The 21,320-nt window shown below is 50.3% G+C and overlaps 1 pseudogene; it reads left to right on the top strand.

Annotated features, from left to right (window-relative positions):
• The first annotated feature begins 4,980 nt into the window (after window positions 1-4,980).
• On the top strand, window positions 4,981-7,495 carry LOC118704843 (annotated as a pseudogene).
• Window positions 7,496-21,320: the final 13,825 nt, after the last annotated feature.

Here is a 21,320-nt window from a genome sequence, read left to right as displayed (position 1 = left end):
TTAAAAATATTTAAAAAGTCACTTTTTAATTCTCAACCTCTACCCCCTAGTCCCACCCCAAATCTAGGTCACCACTAATGTTCTTTCTGCCTCTGTAGATATGACATAAATGGCATATTTGGTTTTTCACTTTACTTTTTCTTGGAAGGTGGGTGACCCCGAAGAATATTACAAAGGGGGATCAAAATATCAGAAATTGAAAAGCTTGCCCTAAACAGCTAGCTCAGTTGGTTAGAGCAACATCCTGATACACCAAGGTTCAATCCCTGGCCAGGGCACATACAAGAAACAACTAATGAATGCATAAATAAGTGGAACAACAAAGCTATGTTTCTCTCTCCCTTCCTCTCTCTCTTTCTCAATCAATCAATCATTCAATCAATAAATAAAGTTGAGAAGCTCTTCTGGGAAGATAAGGGTAACAGAAAAAGCAAGACAGGGAGATAACTTGCTTCTGTTTCATTTTTTATCGCTCTGATTCTGCGTTGTAAGTTACCCCAGATGTCCATAGCATAGGGGTACTAAGCAAATGAAGTGGGAAATGTTCCAAAGAAATTATCTTTTTTGTCTCTGGAAGATTTACCTGCTCTTTCATATTTATGCCTCCTGTTGGCCAACACTGTGTGTAAATGACTGATCATTGTATCAAGTCAGAAAATCTGGGTTTTATAGAAGCAGCCTGACTTAGCTGCTTTCAAAACTTTCCATAAAATGAAGGGGAGGGGGCTAAAGGGTAGAGGATTAGTTCACTCTCCAGCATCATCTCCCGAGGTGCAGGCAATTAGCCTTTCCAGTATCTGATGAAAGGCCCTGTTTCATCTTTAGGTGCCCTTCTAGACCTTTCCTGCCATTCCTGGGACTTCTGGGCAGAGAAAGTGAAGGATGAGAAGGTAGCAATATGAATTGCTGACCATTTGTATAACATGCCATACATTTACAAAGCCTTTACACGTGTTGTCAAGGCTGTTTCATAGTTAGGAAGAACTGGCAGGGACCTAAAATGACATCTAGCCCAATCCCTTCACACCGAGATGGGAACAAAGACTAAAAATAGGATGTGACTTGCTAAGTAAGGCCTCGGCAGCACATGAGTGCCCGGCTGGTTCTGGGCTTTCTCATCCTGACCATCACACTTGGAAGCCAAACCCAGAGACTTATAAGAAGAACCGAGCCTGTCAGCCGGTGCCGACTTCTTGTATTGAGTCCAATCCCTCTTTTAACTGGGACTTGTCTAAATTGCCAGCCCCCGATTGAGGTTTTCCAGAATTTACTGGACCTGGATCCAGACCTCCAGATTCGCAAGGCAGCCTGCGAGCGTAACCCGGGCCGGTGATCACAGGGACCACAGGTCAGAGACAGCTCTCCCTGCGCCAGGCCGTGGGGTGACTCGGCGGACTCAGGGGTCCCTGCCTTTGAGATCCCCTCCCAGACCGAAACCGCCAGGTCCTCGCAGCCAGCGGAGAGCCAATCCCAGGCCGCGCCGTGATGGGGGCGGGACCTCCGCGCCCTCTCCCCGCCCACCTTATTCTGGGCAACTGAAAAGCGGTGCGGTGACCTAGGCAACGCGCCCAGCGTCACTTCTACTGGCTAGATTGCTGCGTCCCGCCCCTCTTGGCAAATTAAAGTGAAGTCCTTTAAGGGGCAAAGAGGACGGCGATTTTGATTGGCTGGTTGGATGCGTCAAGTGCAATCATTGGAGTGTCTGGGGCTGAGAGAAGGGACCTCGCCCAGGTTAGACACGGTGAGGGCGGGATGCACACTTTTGAGAAGCTGAGCAGAGAAAGGACTAAGGTGACTAACAATCCGGTGTGTCCAGTTCAAAATAACGGTTCTCCCAGGTGTGGATGAAGGTAGTGGGACTCCAAGAACCCCTGGGTCCCCCCATCAGATATTGTTATACCTTATCCATAGTAATATTGTGGGGAATGTGGGCATTTAATGTTTAACACTTACTGAGTGGCCTTTGTGTGCCAGACACGGTTCTAAGTGTTTGGGCTCCGTGAACAAAACAAAGATTCCTGCCTTCTTGGAAGTTTGTATTCTGACAGGAGGAGAAAATACATTACGTAGGCCGTGGGGGTGAGGGAAAGTAGAGCAAGTTACGGTGGAGGGAGAGAGACAGAAACATCAATGATGAGAATCATTGATTGGCTGCCTCCTGCACGACCCCAACTAGAGGTGGACCCCAAAACCTGGGCATGTGCGTTTGACTGGACCGGGACCCTTCAGTCCGAATGCGGATGCTCTATCCACTAGCCAAACCAGCTAGGCCATGCCTTATATTTTAAAATAACCATGCTGGCTGCTGTGTTGAGAATCAAAGGGGGGGGGGCAGTGAAGGGCAAGAATAGAAGTGGGAGGCCTGCTAGGTTATTGCAGTAATGCATGGCACAATGTGTAAGAGATGATGGTAATTTGTATGGGGTGGTGGTGATAACGTGGTCAGATTCTGGATATACTGTGAAGATGGAGCTTATGTTAAATGTGGGAGGGAGCAATAGAATAGAACTGCCTGTCATCACGGAAAAAGCAGCCTTGTTGCTGAAACAATGGAGCCCCAGGTGCTGATCTTTGAATCCTTGGTCCACATTACCTGAAATCTGTAACCATTGTGCCCATTCTCATTCCTGACCTGAGTCCTGGCCTGCAGCCTCAACAACTCCGGAAGCTGTATCTAGCTTTCTGTGACTCTGAAAGGAGGGAGCCTGTCATTGCCAGCATAACAAAAAGGTTAACCCTTTGTACACCATAAGCATCTATAGGCACTAAAAAATCATTTCCATGAGAAATGTGTTCACATTCAAGAACACCCAAATTGTAACATTTATTTTTATAATATTCATTGCAAGTTGATTTCTTTAAATTAAATTCAAAATATCGTGGCATGCGGGGGTGGTTTCTGTTTGGACGTTTGGCAGTTAACTGAGCAGTACAGTCAGCAGGGCTCCACAGGTGGCCATCATCATCGCAGCCACAGCCACGAAAGTCGCTTCTGGTCCCCATCCTGTGATATTCTCGGGGCATAAGGACGGTCAGTCATCCTAAGGAACAAGGTCCCCAGCGCTGTAGGCAGGGACATATGACTAAGCAGGTACCTCACAGGTCAGAAACCAATCAGCTGGCAGGTTAGTGTGTCCATCACTATAAGGAAGGGTGAAGTTGCCAGAACAATACATACTGTAGTTATTAGATTCTGAAAGACGGTAACCAGAACACCCGGTCAAAGCCAGACACTCACCACAGGAAGCTGCTGGCAGCAACCTTCAGAGACAACATCCCTGCTTCCTCTTCTTAGACAATGGGTCCCATGTATAAAGGGCCCATCTGTGCTCTTCCCAAAAAGAACAGAATGAGTGCAATTCTGTATAATACAATCAGTGTCCCAACTCCTACCAGGCAAGATGGAAATGTCTGTTCTGCATAGGTTCCTTCTCAAAGGCAAAAGTCAGGGATGTTAATAACATTGTGGGGTTTTTTGTGCTAGATTCACCTAAATATTTTCATCTCTTCTGAACAGAATTAGTTTTCCTTTAACCAGACACGCTGTGGCCAAGAATAAATGATAATGCATGCTTCCTTGAGGTATTCCTTGGGTTCGGTCACCATTCTTCCCTTTCGGCACCTTCTTACTCTGGAGGGATGGATTCCTGCCAGCCTCAGAGCTGGAGTGGTGAGAAGCATGCACCAGGGTCCCATCCATTTTCCTCCAGCTGATCGTCTGGCCATCCAGTTTCCCATGTCTTTTTTAAAATATATTTTATTGTTGTTTTTGTTTTTTTTACAGAGGAAGGGAGAGGGATAGTCAGAAACATCGATGAGAGAGAAACATCCATCAGCTGCCTCCTGCACACCCTCTTCTGGGGATGTGCCCGCAACCAAGGTACATTGCCATTGAACCTGGAACCTTTCAGGCCGCAGGCCGATGCTCTATCCACTGAGCCAAACCAGTTAGGCCCGGTTTTCCATGTCTTGAGAACTCTGTCTCCTGCTTGGAAGGGGTGTAATGGGCTTGTGACAGAGAAACCCTTGCACATGCCAAATCACTCATCACACTCAGTGTTTAAGATGCTGCATATTGCTGAAACTGGTTTGGCTCAGTGGATAGAGCGTCGGTCTGCGGACTGAAAGGTCCCAGGTTCGATTCTGGTCAAGGGCATGTACATTGGTTGCGGGCACATCCCCGGTAGGGGGTGTGCAGGAAGCAGCTGGTCGATGATTCTCTCTCAACGATGTTTCTAGCTATCTACCCCTCTCCCTTCCTCTCTGTGAAAAATCAATAAAATATATCTAAAAAAAAAAAAAGATGCTGCATATCATTCTTAATTTTAGCATCATGATCTAGATACATAGACATCTCCTGTTCCCATAGCAGCCTGGAAGGGTCACCCATATACTATACTTTAGGGACTCAAATCAATCCCGCTTCTCCAATCCTGAGCAGGGCAATGGGCGACCCGATCAAATGCAGACTTGTCTTCTGCCATAGGTTGGCTATGTTCTTCTTTAAGGTCTGGCTCATTTTCTCAACCTTCCCTGAGGCCTGTGGCCTCCAGGCCGTATGTATGTTGCAGTGTGTGGCCCTTAGAATCTGAGAACCCACGTCCAATTCCTTTCCTCTCATGCACATACAGACGAAAAGGTTTCAACAGAGTCGGGAGGCCCAAAGCAGGGCCTTTGCGGTCTCAAAATCTCGTTCACATTCCTTGTCCCAGTCCGGGGTCTCCTCTGGCCCCTTCGGAGCCTCATACAGGGTCCAGTGTGAGTCCAAATGTGGCAGCGCCCAGCATCCCCCCCAATCCTCTCAACTGCCTCCTGGCCTTCGGGGCTGCACCGAATGATAGTGCCCTCACGGTCCCCATTAAACTCTGGTTGCCAGGCCGCAGGAGAAGCCCCGGAGAGGCCCCAGGAATTTGATGGGCTGCTTGCAAAGTCTGAGCTTTGGGGGCCGAGACCTTACAGCCGCAGCTTGCTGAGTCCGTGATGTTGTCAGACATGCTCACAGGTGCGCCCTGTGGCCAGCAGATCGTCCGCATATTGTAGCAAGACTCCCTTCTGAAACTGCAGCCTTTCCAGGCCCTTGCTTAGTGTCTCCCCGAAAATCGTGGGGGAGTTCTTGAACGCCGAGGGAAGGACTGTCCAACTGTATTGAGTCTTTTTAAAAAAAAATTTATTGTCTAAAGTTTTACGTAAGTCCCCTCCCCCACACTCCCCAGCCATTCCCACCCCGGGCAAGCCCCACCGGCACTGAGTCTTAGCCAGAGCTCTGGGTCTCGCCATTCAAAGGCAAAAAACGGCCACGAAGCCGGGTGGACCAGCACACAGACGAGAACGTCTCTGAGGCCCAGGACCCAGGACCGTTCCCTGTCTCTAGATAGCCCAGGACTTAGCGTGGAAGGCTTGGGCTCAGTAGGATGTATATCCTGAGTGACTTCATTTATAACCCTTAGGTCCCGGACAAACAGGTGTTCCCGTTGGGGTTTCTTTACTGGCAATATAGGAGTGTTATAGGGCTTGGTCGAATTAGACCAAATTTGAGGAATTTTTGAATCCTGGCCTCCTTTTTCAAGGAATACTGCCCCTTGGGGGATCTTTGCCTGACTGGCAAAGCCCGTTGGCTTTTCCGGTTCCCCTGGAGCCCAAAATGGTGGCTGTACCCGGGCCTCTATTTTAGCTGGTTCCCGATCACCTTGACCTTGTACAGGAAACTGCCAGGCATGTTCCCACGGAACCAGTAGGTGTAGCTGTTGTTCCTCTGGGAGGAAAGCGTTCCAGCTCAGAGCGAGTCTCATCCCCAGAGCAGGGTGGGCCTTAGAAATGTCTGAGTTAGCCGGCTTCGCCAATCACAAGCTCTGATGGCTACGAAGAGGCCGCTGCTCCAGAGGCTCAGAGAACCCCATCTCCATCACCATCACCATCACTGTTTGGGACGAAGGTTTGGTTAGTGTGTGGGTGATGGACCGGCACCAGGGATCAGAACAAACCTGGGTTCAGCAGCCTTTGTGCTTGGGTTCTGGTTAGGAAAGAATTCCGAGCCAAGACCCAGACTGTGAAAGAACGTCTATTTGGATTTTTAGCTTTCTGTCAGAGCATCGGCCTCGAGGAAGAATTCTGCTGACTCCCGGCGAGCAGTGTGGAGATGGTGAAGCTGTTTGTCGGAACCTGCCGGGGAGGCCACAGAGCAGATGCGCTGGCTCTCTGAGCAGCCGGGAAGGTGCTGAAGTGTGACATCATGAAGAACTCCGGCTTTGTGCACACAGAGGACAAAACGGCTGACAATGCCATGCGCAGCCTGCCTGGGGTGAACATCAATGTGGAAGCCAGCAGGAACAAGCCAAAACCTCACAGAGTTACATGTGGGCAACATCAGCCCCGTTTGTACCAACCAAGAGCTTGGGGCCGAGTTTGAGAAGTATGGTCCAGCCATCGAATGTGACGTTGTGAAAGATTGTGCCTTTGTCCACACGGAGCGGGCTGAGGACGCGGCTGAGGTCATCAGGGCCCTTGACAACACAGAGTTTCAAGGCAAACGGATGCACGTGAAGTTGTCCACCAGCCACTCAGGACTGTGCCCGGGATGGGAGACCAGAGCGGTTGTTATCGGTGCGGGAAAGTGGGGCACTAGTCCAAAGAGCGGCCCACAGATCGTCCAGGCCGAGGGGCAGACTTTACTGAGCAATGTAGTGAGTGATCTGGGGCAGTGCGCACGCCTTCCGCCTTCCGCCGTGAGCGACGGGTATTCATTGTGTCACAACAACGCACACGGAGCGCTCGCTGCCTACAACAAGCGCTACTGGGCTGCCCGGCCCTGTGAGGCTTGGTGGCTGCAGCTGCCTCTAATGACACAGAGCAGACCTTGTCCCAGCTGCCCCACATCCAGAACACAGCTATGGCCCATCGCCTCACCTCCACCTCTCTCCATCCCTACCACAGACACCTGTTGCTGACCTCAGGAGCTGCTGCAGCGCTGCTGCTGTTACTGCAGCTTCCTCTTCATATCACGGGTGGGATCGGAGCCCCCTGCATCGCTACAGCCCCAGGCCCCGCTGTTGGAGAGGCCACGTTACGGGCATGACAATCAGCTGTCCCCAGCTTAAGCAGCCGCTCGAATTCCCTGTACGACGTGGCCCGGTACCAGCGGGCGCAGTACACAGAGCAGGCGGGGTATCCAACCTTTTAAGGCTGGAGATGGGGTGTGTGTGAGCTGAAATCCCACGCTGTGGTTGTGCATGAGAATACGCCCTTCATGGTATCTGTCTCCGGGAAGTTCTCTGCTCTGTGCGTTCAGTACCTCAGGAATTGTGGACCTTAATTTGCCTTGCTAAGTTCAGAACAGCTCTTCTTTTCCTCCTTTCTGCCCGTCTTCCTGTTCGTCCTGTCCTTCAATACTTCTGTGGCTTCCCACTCGCGTGCTGTTGCACCTCGCTGAGCGCAGACACTGGTGGGCTGTGCCGTCTCCTCACCTCCTGCTTCCGGTTGTGCTGGATTGGGGAATGGCCCTTGTCTTTGGCCCACAGGCCTGTGGCAGGTGGACACACAGAGTTGGATCAGTTTGTTTTTCTTTCCAGTGAAATAAAAGGTTTTTCAACTTAAAAAAGAAAAAGAACATCTATTTGGTAAATGACAGAAGTAGAAGTAAATCCTAGAAGAAATGGGCTGAGGAAACAAGTTGTGGATGAAAAGGAAGGGCGTGGGAGTGAGGAAGCCGATGGGAAGGGGCCTGGGGCAGGGTGGGGAGGGGGAAGGGAAAGGCAGAGTGTGCTCCCGGAGGGAGAACATGGGGTCCTGTCCTATGTGTTTTAAGGGTGCGATGTAGGACGGTCCCTATAGTCTCAATAGACTGCCAGCAGCTTTCAGGTGTGTCCTTTCCAGGTGTGGTCTCCACCGATCGGTGGGCTGGCACGGGGCAGGGGTCATCATTCAGTGCAGCTGGTCCTGACGTCAGTGTGGCTGGTTTCGTTGCTTTTCTGGGCCTGAAGCTGAGATACAACTTGAACCATAGTTTTTGTGTGTGTTTTTTTAGGGAGGAAAAGTGATGGGTCCAAACCACGTGATCAGCAATAAGCGAGGGGAGGAAAACTCACCTGGGGCAGGTCCCAGCCTACAATTGATTATCAGTGTTAGGCACCTGGGGCTTCCACCCGGTGACCTGTACCCGGCCCACCAGTCCTTGCTCAGCTGCTGTCTGTCTAACTGCCCACAGCGAAAGGGGTGCTGGCCCAGCTGGTGGCCCCTGACAGTCCTCAGTCCGCAGGCAGCCGGGCCGGCCTCCTTGTTCAGCATGATGGTGGAGCTCTTTGTCCTCTGACTTTGCCCCATTATCTTCTCTCCTGGGGTACCATTCTCCCAGCACCGGCCTTCGCAGAGGCACACTGAGTGGGGACAGGGGCCTTCTTGTCTTTTCCTTTCTTTTGGCTCTCTCTGCCTTGGCCATTGGTCTGGATACAAAGACCGTGGCTGTTTGTTTTGTTTTTGTTGTTGTTGTTTTAAATATATTTTATTGATTTTTTACAGAGAGGAAGGGAGAGGGATAGAGAGTCAGAAACATCGATGAGAGAAAAACATCCATCAGCTGCCTCCTATACACCCCCCACTGGGGATGTGCCTGCAACCAAGGTACATGCCCTTGACCGGAATCGAACCTGGGATCCTTAAGTCCGCAGGCAGACGCTTTACCCACTGAGCAAAACAAGTTAGGGCTGTTGCTGTTGTTTCTTAATTTCCTTCTTGTTATAAACAGTATCATCCAATTGCCAGGGATTCGTTCCAAGTGCCCATCCAATGCCTACAATTTTTTTCTAATGTCTGGAAATCTCTGGCTAATAAAAGTCCAATTGACCATGTGACTCTTTCCAGCGGTGAGGGTCTGTGCCAGGGTATTCCCTTATGCGCCTGAAAGGCAGAGGGGTCCTCATATGCCCTCTGTTGAACTGCCTAAAGGTTTGGACTCCTTTGCTTGGGAACCCCCTGGTGCTTCACAGTGCATCTCTTATAATGTTCAAGCCAAGGCAGTCTCCGCATTGGGGTCCCAGTTGGGCTCGGCTGGAGGAACAGCTGGGGCCGAGCCAGCTGTATGTGGGTCCTCCTCATGGAGCCACTGTGCTTCCTCTCAAGCTCTCCCACACACTCACCCTGCCCCAGTGCGGAGGATGTTTGAGAGTGCCTGTACGTCAGCCCCGTTGGGGTTATGAGAGGTGAATATGGACACAACCATATCCGGGATCTTAGCGGGATCATCCTGGTAGAAGGGATTGGAATGTTTCCAATTTAGTAAATCCAAGTGCAGAACGGAGAATGGGCCCAATAACACCCACTGGGGGCCATTCTCAGTGGCTCCCACCGGTGTGTGGTGGAGAGGGAGTTGCTCTGCCAGGGAAGTAGCTCTATCCCCTCCAAACTCAGTGCCCAGCCTTGTTCTAGGGAGAGGGGTGGCCCTCCCAGGCTCATTTCCAGTGCCCAGCGGCCCAGGATGAGGAGGGAGCGACCAGATTCTAGAGCTCATGGATGAGGCAGTCTTCCTCCCCTGTCCCTCCCCTCCTTCTCTGGCTCTCTACCTTTTTTGTCTTACAGGTACCACATCTTTTCTCTGAACCATCACCTCAGCCCCTTTCTTATTTCCTTTCCAGTTAGAATTATGCAAAGACATAAAGGCTCGAACACACGGCACTCCCCCCATCTCCCCAACCTCTGACAAAACCATTATAACGGTTTAATAGCCACCTTTCCCCAGAATCTAGAGCACATACTAGTGTAGGCCAAGCAGTATCACACCATTTTCCTCCTTGTCATCTGTGGGTAAATGTAAATAGCCCAGTCCCCCAAGATCTGTCCTAATGGAGTGTCTTTTTGGATGGAGCCACCAGCACCCATTCTTAAACAAGTTAAGCAAGATTATAGGCAGTCCTGGCTGGTTTGGCTCAGTGGGTAGAGCATCGGCCTGTGGACTGATCCCGGGTTTGATTCTAGTCAAGGGCACATGTCGGGACTCAGGCTCGATCCCCAGTTTGGGGCGTGTGGGAGGCATATAGTTCCTGTAAGACTGAGGCTTGGACATCTGAGGGGTTTGCACGTCACAGCCATCACAGCGATTCACTGGCAGTTCTGGTGGGTTTCGCCTTTAACTTGAGGATGAGACCTTTCGCTACGAGGTGGGCCTGCAGCAGTGGTACCCCTGGGGAGGCTGTGCCGGAAGGCCACGTTTGGCAGCCAGCGTGGCTTTACCTTATTGAGGTCACGTCGCTCCCCTGGTCCTGGGCTTCACTTAGGCAATTAATAACGCCCACGGTCAGCTGGATCGAGGGCTCCTAAAAGTCAAGGGGTTTAATTTCTTTCTTTTCTAAAAAATATATTTTATTGATATTTTACAGAGAGAAAGGGAGAGAGATAGAGAGCTAAAAACGTCGATGAGAGAGAAACATCAACCAGCTGCCTCTTGCACGCCCCCCACCGGGGATGTGCCCACAACCAATGTACATGCCCTGGACCGGAATCGAACCTGGGACCTTTCAGTCCGCAGACCGACGCTCTACCCACTGAGCCAAACCGGTTTCGGCTCGGTGGGTTTAATTTCTTATGTGGTAAATAACACCAACGATTTATGGAAAAAATTAGCAACACAAGGAGAAACCTGATAAATAGTTTTATTGGGAATATTCTAACACATTTTCTGAACAAGAATAAAAAATAAATTTATAAGGACATAGAAGATCTGAACATAATTTTCTTTTACCCTGAAAACAAATAGTATACCTCCTTTCAAGCTTCATGAACAGGGAAAATCTTCAATAAATAGTAAGTCACAGAAAGTATTTTGGTAAATTTTGAAAAGTGGAAGTTCTAGAGGTCAGTCTCTGATCAAAATGCAATTTAATGTACACTAATATAAAGCACATCACTTAGAAACTGAAACACACAAATAGCATCTCAGATTACCCTGAGGACAATAAAAACTATATAAAAACAATTTAAAAATAGGATATAGTCAAAGCTATCTGCAGAGGCAAAATCAGCAGCATTAACTGTTTTTAGTGTAGAAAATAAAAACGAATTAAGCATGCACGTTGAGATTTTGAAGAGTGTAAGAATGCCCTCCTGGAGGGAGGAAGGACATATTTGAAATAGAAACAGAAAAAACAAACACCCAGATGCCTCAGCACATAGACAGAGCAGGACGCAGCCGCCTCCACGTGAACTTGACCATGTGCATGCGTCCTCCTCCTCCCATTCTCACTGCTCATTGTCTCCTCCAGGGCCTCCGCTGCCTCCAGCCCCTTTCTCTAAGCACCACAACTCCGCACACTGGGCGTCTGTGGTGGCAGGGCACATGCTCTATGATTAGTTCTTTCCACTGGGACTCCCTTTCTGCTAGATTGGAGGGCTTCACGGCAGGAAGTATGTGCTGATCATCTCACGTCCTCAGAGCCTGGGCTGCGGTGGGTCCTTAATAAACACTCACTGAATGAAAGGATGAGTTGGATGGGCTCAAGCACTGATTCTTGAGTTGCATTTGGTCCCCAGTTGCTTCTGTCCCCACTGCCCAGCCACAGCTCCCACGCCAATGCCACGAGGCCTGAAATGAATCATTCCAACACTAAGAGGACTAGACAGGATCTGCCTAATGAGATATTTATGCAACCAGAGCAATTGTGTTGGCAATGCCAGTAAAATACGAGAAAGTGGGGCTTTGATGTTTTTCTTGTTTCCTCTTCTTTTTAAAACATTTTAAAAAATATATTTTTTATTGCCAATAATAGGGCTCCAGACCATAGTCAGTCTCCTCACCACCTTCTATTACATGTTCCCTTCCTCTGCTGCAATCCCCCTTAAAAAAAAACAAAAACAAAAACAAAAAAACAAACAAAACAAACATATATATATATATATATATATATATATATATATATATATATATATATTATTGATTTTTTACAGAGAGGAAGGGAAAGGGACAGAGAGCTAGAAACATTGATCAGCTGCCTCCTGCACACTCCCTACTGGGGATGTGCCCGAAACCAAGGTACATGCCCTTGACCAGAATCGAACCTGGGACCTTTCAGTCCTCAGGCCGAGGCTCTGTCCACTGAGCCAAACCGGTTTTGGCTGCTGCAATCCCTCTTAAACAAACTGTAGCCGGCAGGCTCTGTTGAATGTTGTTCTTTCTCCAAAGCCTGCGCCCGAAAATTGGTTTCCCCCATCCTCCAAGTGTGCCCAAAGTCAGACGATGCCGGAGTGTGCTGACTTGATTGCAACTAAACCCTGCTTTCTATGTAACCATGTCACACCTCCTCCTCAACAGTCACCCTCTATGAACATGAGTGAGCATGCGCAGGCCCCTTCCTTGGGAGATACCAGCAGTGTCTGCTGGGAGCTTCTGACCGTCCCATTTCTGGAGGGAAGACGGTGTGTGGGTACCGTTTCACAGCTGAGAGAGCATCTTCACAACATCACCTCCCTTTCTTTCACAGCTGCCCTGTGAGGTAGACACAGCAGATTATAGCTGTACTGCCCCCCTTTATCAAGCATTTACAACGTACTGTGCTCTGCGTTTAGAATTTTCCTGTGTGATCTCATTTAAGCTCACCTAAATCCTATGAAATGGGATCAACCAGCTTTTCCATTTTACAGAAGAGAAAAGTGAGGCCCTGAGGGGTTAGACCCTGCCCCAAATCAAAGAGGTGGTAAATAATGGCCCCCAGACTGTCTGACTCCAAAGCTGTGCTTTTAACCTTCTATGCCACTGACTCACAAAGCCAGTCTGTTATTTCCCAAGCACCTTTCTGTCCATTAAGTTGAAGCTCAAAGAGGTCTCATTGAAGGGACTTGCCTATGTCTCAACCAGGAGGTGGGAGGACTGGGACCCATAACCGCCTCTTCTGGCTCTGAGCCCCCTGAAACCATGAGGCTTGGCACTTACTTCTGTAGCAGACTTGCCGTGCCAGTTCTGCTCAGGCCAGAGTAGTATTTATGTGCAGGAAGTCCTTCCTGACATTTCCTGGAAATTTCATGTTTTCCTGAATCCCAACAACAATAGGTCAGGAAATTGGGAAAATAGGAAAAAGTATTATAATTTTCCTGTGAGGATTGATGCCTAAAAACAAACAGAGAGGCATTCCTGGTTTGAAGGAATCTGTTAACATGAAGTAGAAAGCAAGAGAAGAAACACTAGCACACGGAGTCCAAGGTTAAGGTAGATCCTTCTGAAGCTTGGGGCAGGAGCACATTGGAGAAAAGCGGTGACAGTCTAATCAGTCTTTTTTGCACTGTTGTGTATTTGTGGCCCTGTCTGCTGTTAAGAGCGAATCATTTAAAAAAAAAATTTGTTGTTGTTGTTGATTTCAGAGAGGAAGGGAGAGGGAAAGAGAGATAGAAACATCGATGGGAGAAAATCATTGATCGGCTGCCTCCTGCACACCCCCACTGGGGATCCAGCCCGAAACTCAGGCACCTGCCCTGACCGGGAATTGAAGCGTGACCTGCGGGTCCACAGGTCGATGCTCAACCACTGAGCCATGCCAGCTGGGCAGCAGTGAGTCACTCTCACGAATATTAATCAGTTTACACGCATAGTATATCATATGCAAATCCTATGAATGATCTTCCAAGAAATAGCAAGTTTTGGAAACAAGTCCTTAAATTGGCAATTTCAACTCATGATTCTGTGTAGTACAGATAATCTTGTTAAAGATTCAAACATTTTGTTATTTTAATACTACTCAATAATGTTCTCTGGTATTTTCTGGTTTTAGAATATTTGCTAAACCCTATAGTTCTTTGTAACTACTACTACATGTGTATTTCTTATTTATAAAAAGTGTATAAACTTATGAAAAATACAGAGTAAGATAATTTCAGGAATTCTCAAGCATTCCAATTTTTCATTACCAAATCTTGAAGGGAAGTGTCTGTTGAGACTTTGGAAGCCTTAGCTCAGATGAACTTCCCAGGCAAGCCAGCAGGAAGGCCAGCTGCGGTGAGGCCATCCTCCTTGGCCTCCAGGAAGACTCCCCAAGCGCTGGTCCCAGCAGGACCCCTTGGCCAACATCCCTCAGACAGAGGGCTGAGAAGAGGTCGTGTCAAGGTTTCGTGGACTGAGCCTGAACTTCTCTGGCATCTCAAACTGCATCTCGGTCATTGGTGCAAATGCTAACTCTCATTCCAGGAAGCACCTGCTCACTTTTCTACACCCTGGGCTGGCGTGGCATATAGTGAGCTAACGTGGCATCTGGCCTGGGCTGGCGTGGCATCTGGCCTGGACTGGTGTTGCTCAGTTGGTTGAGCATCCACCCACCTGCTGAGATGTCCCGGGTTGGATTCCTGGTCAGGGCATATGCCCTGGTCGTGAGATCCATCCCCAGAAGGGAGTATGCAGGGGGGCAGTTGATCATTGTTTCTCTCTCCCCCTCTCCTCTCCTCTCTAAAAAGTCACTAAAAACATTTTTCAAAAGTTTTATATAGCCGAAGCCGGTTTGGCTCGGAGGTAGAGCGTTGGTCTGCAGACTGAAAGGCCCCGGGTTCGATTCTGGTCAAGGGCATGTATGTTGGTTGCGGGCATATCTCCAGTAGGGAGTGTGCAAGAGGCAGCTGGTTGATGTTTCTCTCTGATTGATGTTTCTGACTCTCTATCCCTCTTTCTTTTTCTCTCTGTAAAAAAATCAATAAAATATATATTTTTTTAAAATTTCATTCTTAAAAAAAAAGTTTTATATAATTGCCACAAGAAAAGTGATGTTCCATAAAAGGAGGCCCTGTCCCACCGGCACCCTGACCGGTGTGGCAGCAGGCTGTGGAGTCAGGCAAGCAGATCTGGTCTGAGTGCAGCTGGTCCCTCCTACACGGCTGAGTGACCTTAGGCCGGTCCCTTGCCTGCTGAGACTGGTTTCTCCATCTGTAAATGCTGCTGGTGAGAACACCAGTCACAGAGAGGCTGTGAGGATGAAAAGGGTCATTCCCACGAATCACAAAGCCGCAAACGGTGTTTCCTGGTATGACAGGCCCAGCGGTGGCCTGGCCGGGCAGCAAGAACCTGGTGAGCGCCTTGGAACACGCAAAGGGACCATTTGCCTGGGCCCCTGGGCCTTCTCCACCAGGACTTTCGGCTCCTGAAGCCCCGGCCTCCGGCTAAAGCTGGGGTCTCGTCGCCTGGAGGCCCCGCAGGTGCCCCGGCGAAGGGCCTCTTGCCCACGTGGGTTTCCAGGGGGCTGGCCAGGTTGGCACCGAGCGCGAGCTCTTGCTGTCTTCCGCTGGCGATCAAGGTAACCCCGCTCACAAGCCTAGTGCCACGGAGCTTCAGGAGCTGTCTGCTAGGGGCTGGGTGGGGTGCAGGGTGGGGAGCCTGTGTGTGATGCGCCTGCAGCACTGAGGCACGGCGGGAGGGGGAGGCAGAAGGCTGTGGAGCCTGGTGCAGGCGCTGCTTCCGCCCTGGGACGGGAAAGGTGCTGCGCCCTCTGCTCACCCTGAGAGCCCTGGGGCCTGAGGCAGTGGCCTGAGGCCCGGCATCCACCCGGGCTCCCCCCCCCCCCATGGCCAGGGCCTCTGGCTGTGATGGGTCCTCAGGCCTGGCTGTGGTCTGAGTTGTGCTCGAAGCCGTTCCCACATTTAGGGCGCTGGTGGGTGCTCCTCGTGAAAGAGCAGGTGGTGAGCCAGATGGGTTCTTTGTAACTACACAGGTGCTGTGGCCTGAGGCCTGAGGTCCAGGCGGCCAGGCCGATGGACCCCCGTGCTCCCAGGTGTCTTTCTAGGAAACGTGCCACCCTCAGGGCAAGGGTGGTGGCTCCATCTCGGGTGACCAGGGGAAGCCTGAGGGCCTAGCCTTGCCTAGGGAGCCTGCTCTCCTCACCTCCCCCTGGGGGAGAGTCGGGGTGCCCTGGGGCCTTGCTTCCTCCCCCGGGGGCTCTGGGGTCCGGTGGACGTGGACAGGGGGCTAGTGTTAGTCCGGAGGCCCCTCCGGGAAGGATCCTCTGAGCAGCTCTGCCTTCAGGCCTTTCTCCTAAGGGCCCTCTGGGTCACTCGGCTCCCAGGCCCTGCGGGGAGAGGAGGAGCTGGGGGTCACTCGGCTCCCAGGCCCTGCGGGGAGAGGAGGAGCTGGCAGCGCTTTCTCGTCTCCCACCCGAGGCGAGGAGGACCTGCCGGGAGTCCTCGTGGGAAGCCTGCAGGGACAGAGCTCTGCGATTCTGACAGCAGCAGGGGCCAGGCAGGCCTTGCCAGAGCTCAGTTTCTGAAATTTGAAGGTGTGATCACAGAACCAGCTCAAACTGGTCCTATCCCGTTTCTAACAAGATATTGAGCTGCTTTCCAGAGAGGACAGACTAAACTTGCAAGTCATGCAGCTCATGTCTGCCCAGAGGAGAGACTTTGACCTCCAATTATACCCAAAAGTCCCCCTGAAACCAGAGGGTCAGGACATAACCAGAACATAACCAGGACATAACCAAAACTTAACCAGAACATAACCAGGACATAACCAGGACATATCCAGAAGCAAAGGGTCTGCTGCCAGGAAGATTGGTTTTGCAGAAGCCCCGCCCCATATCTTACCACAAACCATCAAATACAAAGGCCCTGCAGGAGCTTCCCTCCAGCCAGCCTGTCCCTCACCCCTAACTCACCCTGACCCTGGACCAGGGGGACAGACTTGAGCCGTGCCGCCTAGCTCCTTGCAGGCTGACTTACAATAAAAGCTTCTTCTTTTCTCAAAAGTTGGTGCATGGCATTGGCTCCTCTGTGCACCAGGCAGTGGGGCCTTGCTTAAAGAGCTGGTGACTGCAAAGGGGTTTGGTCTTTTCTGTGACTGTGCCCGAGGCCCTGCAGCCGCTGGAGGGGCAAGGGCCCTTGAAGCTGACCCTGCGCTGCTTAGACCTTTGGCCAGAGGCTCAGCGCTGGGCTCCTGCTTCCCCAGCGGCGCTCCAGGCATCACGTTCGCTTTTGAGAAAAGAAACGGCCTCGGGAGCAGACATCTTTCACATCACTCACGCCCACATTGTCTAAGGAAATCTCTTGAGGATTGTGGGCGAGAGTCACCCCCAGGGACTTGGGCTAGCGTTCCCAGGACCAGGACTGGGGCTTGCATCCCACCTACGGAGACCATCTGAGGAAAGTTACAGCGGCCCAGCTCCTCAAGGTCAGGGCTGCATCTGAAACACGGGGTTCAGGTCCCAGGGTCATGGCTTTCTCTGTCCAGGAGAGTACTCAGTGTTCTCTCCAGCACTCTGCTGGCCTTGTGTTGTGGGAGCTGTGTTCTCAGTGAAATGTTTGTGATTTGCTCCTCTTCAGCGAACCCTGAGGAGTTGCTGCAGCAGTTAGGCAGGCCTAACCGGGCCGCTGTCATTTCGTTTTCACTGATCCTTGCTTGATACTGACCAAGGTCAGCTCTCCCCACCTTGAGCGGATCAGAGGTGTGACTGGCAAGGACCAGTCTAGGTTGTCAGTTCACCCCTGTGAGGGAATCATACTAAGGGTCTGAGCATTGTAGCAAGTTCAGGTTCTGGATGGAGCACATGGTAGGACTTCCCAGTCAAGGTGTGGACTGTGCTTGCTTCCTCCCACAACCACCTCAAAATCACAGATAAACTACAGAACCACCACCCTTGAGAACCACCTGAAGACTAGATGAACAAAACTCCTATAACGAAAGATACACCGAAAAAGCCATGTGAAGACTGGTAGGAAGGGCAGAGACGTGGAACGGGCAAGCCCCACACCCATGTAGGTTGGTTAAGAATCAGAAGGGAGCCGAAACCGGTTTGGCTCAGAGGATAGAGCGTCTGCCTGTGGACTGAAAGGTCCCAGGTTCAATTCTGGTCAAGGGTATGTACCTTGGTTGTAGGCACATCCTCGGTAGGGGCGTGTAGGAGGCAGCTGATCCATGTTTCTAACTCTGTCTCTCCCTTTCTCTCTGTAAAAAATAAATAATAATAATAATAATATATATATATATTTATTTATATATTATTATTATTATTATTATTATTATTATTATTATTTTTAAATCAGAAGGGATATCTCAGCTGCAGAGGTGCCCCCTGAGGAGTGAGGGGTCTCAGTCAAACCTCAGCCAGGGCTGCAGAGCCAGGAAGAGCAGTCCCCATAACTTCTGGCTGTGAAAATTAGTAGAGATTGTAGCTTAGTGAGATGGAGGCCTGCTGACATCCCAGTTGTCCTCTTAAAGGGCCTGCACATGGATTGACTCACTGGTGGACTCACTCACTTTGTGCTCCAGTATTGGGGAGGCAGCCTGAAGAGCACCAGGGCAGGGACATACAGAGAAGAACGGAATGGTCTGGCTTTGCAGTGAGGGCACAAGGGCAGCATCTTCCCACTTTTCTTTGTGGAGACACAGACACACAGTCTGCAGGCATAGGTGGGTGCCATGTCTGAATCTCCATCTCTCCATTCGCTCCACCCTAATGACTCCCTGAGACACAGACACACAGTCTGCAGGCACAGGTGGGTGCCACGTCTGAATCTCCATCTCTCCATTCGCTCCACCCTAATGACTCCCTGAGACCCTGCCCCACCCAACTCTCTTGCCTACCCAAGATGCTCCCAGGAGCTTTTCCATGCAAGCAACCTGTCTTCACTCCTGCTGCAGACTTTCCTAAAATTCCTTAAAGGTTCACAAACCCCAAACAATCAGCATCTGGCCTCAGAATGCCCCGTACACCTTGCTAAGCTGCCCAAAGCTCGGCACTAATGGCAGCTGACCTGACCTCAGTTTACAGCTTCACCTCTCCCAGGCACCACCAAGCCCAATGCAAACAGCAGCCAACTGCAGATCACTTTGTAGCTTATACCATGAGGCCTGGGGTCAGGCACAGGCAGCAGCTGACCTTGGCCTGAAACAAAGCCCTTCCCAAGAGGCCCCCAAATCAGCACACCAGTGGCAGCTTCAGACCACACCAGAGCACCACCTAACCACCTTCACAAATGACACACCCAAAAGGTGGTCTTGGAAGGCACCAAAGCCCTTCTAAAGCGAATCCTTCATTAGCTGGTTTGGCTCAGTGGATAGAATGTCAGCTTGTGAACCAAAAGGTCCTGGGTTCGATTCAGGTCAAGGGCACATACCTTGGTTGCAGGCTTCTTGGGCCCTGGCCCCGGTCAGAGGCAACCAATCGATGTGTTTCTCTCACATTGATGTTTCTCTTTGTCTTTCCAAACTTCTAGAACTTGAGAAAATAGACTCCTGTTCTTTCAGCCACCCAGTGTGTAGCACTTTATGATGGCAGCCCCAGCAAATGAATACTCTGCGTCTTACATCACTTGCCCCCCCACAGAGAGAACCTAATACCCTGCTCTGACTGCCAAGGACAAAGAAACACTGAGAAGTGTGTGCACACTTCACGAGAGGTTAATGTCCACCTCAGGGGACTCAGAAGCCAGAGGAGGGAACACTGGGGCCTGGATGAAATGCCTCCAACTGAGGTAAAATCGATGAGGACTGTTTTTAAAAAGGTTATAACAGCTCCAACTTCCTCGTCACCAATCTTCCTGTTCTGTTTCTTCCAATTCCTTAACTATCCAGCCAAACCATTAGCAACTGCCCATGAACTAGTATCTGAACTGAGCATCTATTTATTTATGTAAATAAATAATATTTTATTATTTAAAAATAGTTCTATTGATTTCAGAGAGGAAGGGCAAGGGAGAGAGAGACAGAAACATCAATGATGAGAGAGAAACATTGGTCACTGCCTCCTGCACTCCGGGCCCCCCACCACTAGGGTCAAGCTCGAACTATAGGGATCAAGTGTAGAACTAGGATAGGTCTGTACTTCGGGCCATGTCATGTAATAATCACCAAATGCACCCTGCAAAGTTTTGTCTACACGAGGATTTTCTCCACCATGATCCTTCACGTACTCAGTGGGTGTGGTGCTGCAGCCATCCACTGGCAGGTCAAACAGCCATCACTGACTCACCCATTTACACGCTTGAGTTTTTCTCCTCAGTCAGCTGGGCATGAGGGCGACCCAAGGAGGCCACAGGCATTGACTGAGGGAGAGAGGACAATGGAACAGGAGTCACCTGCTTATTTATGTAAATGGCTCCTAACTTCTGGGCCTTTCTAAGCTTGGTCTTTTACATTAAGCTAGAGGCCTGATGCACAAAAATTCATGCAAGATCAGGCCTTCTTCCCTCCAGCTTCTGGCACCAGCTTCCCTCTGGCACCGGGGACCCAGGCTTCCGTCCTCCGGCCACCAGCAGGCACCCAGGACATGGGCTGGCTTCCCTCTGACCCTGGTTTCATCAGGAAGAAAGTCTAGAATGAGGTCCTGAAGATTCCTGGTCTAATTAGCATATTAACCTTTTATTATTATATACTAGATGCCCAGTGCACAAAATTCGTGCAAGAATAGGCTTTCCTTCCTCCAGCTGCCGGCACCGGCTTCTCTCTGGCACCTGGGACCCAGGCTTCCCTCACAGCCCTGGCTTTGTCTGGAAGGTCGTCCAGAAGGACATCCAGTTTAATTAGCATATTACACTTTATTATTATAGACCAGAAGCCTGGTGCATGGATTCATGCACTGGGTGGGTTCCTCAGACTGGCCTGTGGGGATTAGGCCGAAACTGGTTCTCTGACATCCCACCGAGGGGTCCTGGATGGCAAGAGGGTGGTTCTCGGGTGACACACTCTGGAATCAGGCTCCCTCCTCTCTCATTTCGGGTGCATCACCCAAGAACCGCAGCTGCCAAGTCACCACAGCTTAGCAGCTCTTGCATTGAGCATCTGTCCCCCTGGTGGTCTGCGTGCATCATAGCTACTGGCTGGAGGGTCAGACAGTCACTTAGACATATATATATATGATGATATATTGCTGCTCTGCACACCCAACCTTATGGGTTAGGTGTTCAGTCCCTAACAAGTCCTAATACCAGTACCACAGAGCTGTTTCTCAAAAGTAGAATGGTTGTAGAAAAAGGGCCTATATTTATCAAAACTCCGTGAGTCTGTGCCCTGATTCTGCCGGAGGTGCTTGCTAGAGGCTCCTTATGGCATCCCGTTGCCACGAGCATTCTGAGTCTCACCAGCTCTCCTGGCTCACAAGTACCGAGTGGAGGGCAGTGTGTGCTGCAGCCTGAGCTTGCCGCAGAGCCTGCTCTTGCTCTGGACCCTTCTCAAGACTGGCACCTCACAGGTGACTCTGTTCATGAGATACGCTGCCTCCAAATAGGCCGAGCAAGCATTGTGCCTCTTTTGTGGGGAGTAGGTTGTATGAGCTACAACGTGTCTTTCACCTTGGAGGAGAAATCTGTACAAACTCTAGGTCACTGAGTCCCCAGAAACTTCTCTGAAGGGTGATTCCTGAAACTTTTCTGGGGATTAG

This window comes from Pipistrellus kuhlii, unplaced genomic scaffold, assembly GCF_014108245.1.
Source record: "Pipistrellus kuhlii isolate mPipKuh1 unplaced genomic scaffold, mPipKuh1.p scaffold_m20_p_48, whole genome shotgun sequence".
Lineage (NCBI taxonomy): Eukaryota > Metazoa > Chordata > Mammalia > Chiroptera > Vespertilionidae > Pipistrellus > Pipistrellus kuhlii.
Note: the sequence above shows the minus strand (reverse complement) of the source record. Positions and strands in the feature narration are given on the sequence as shown.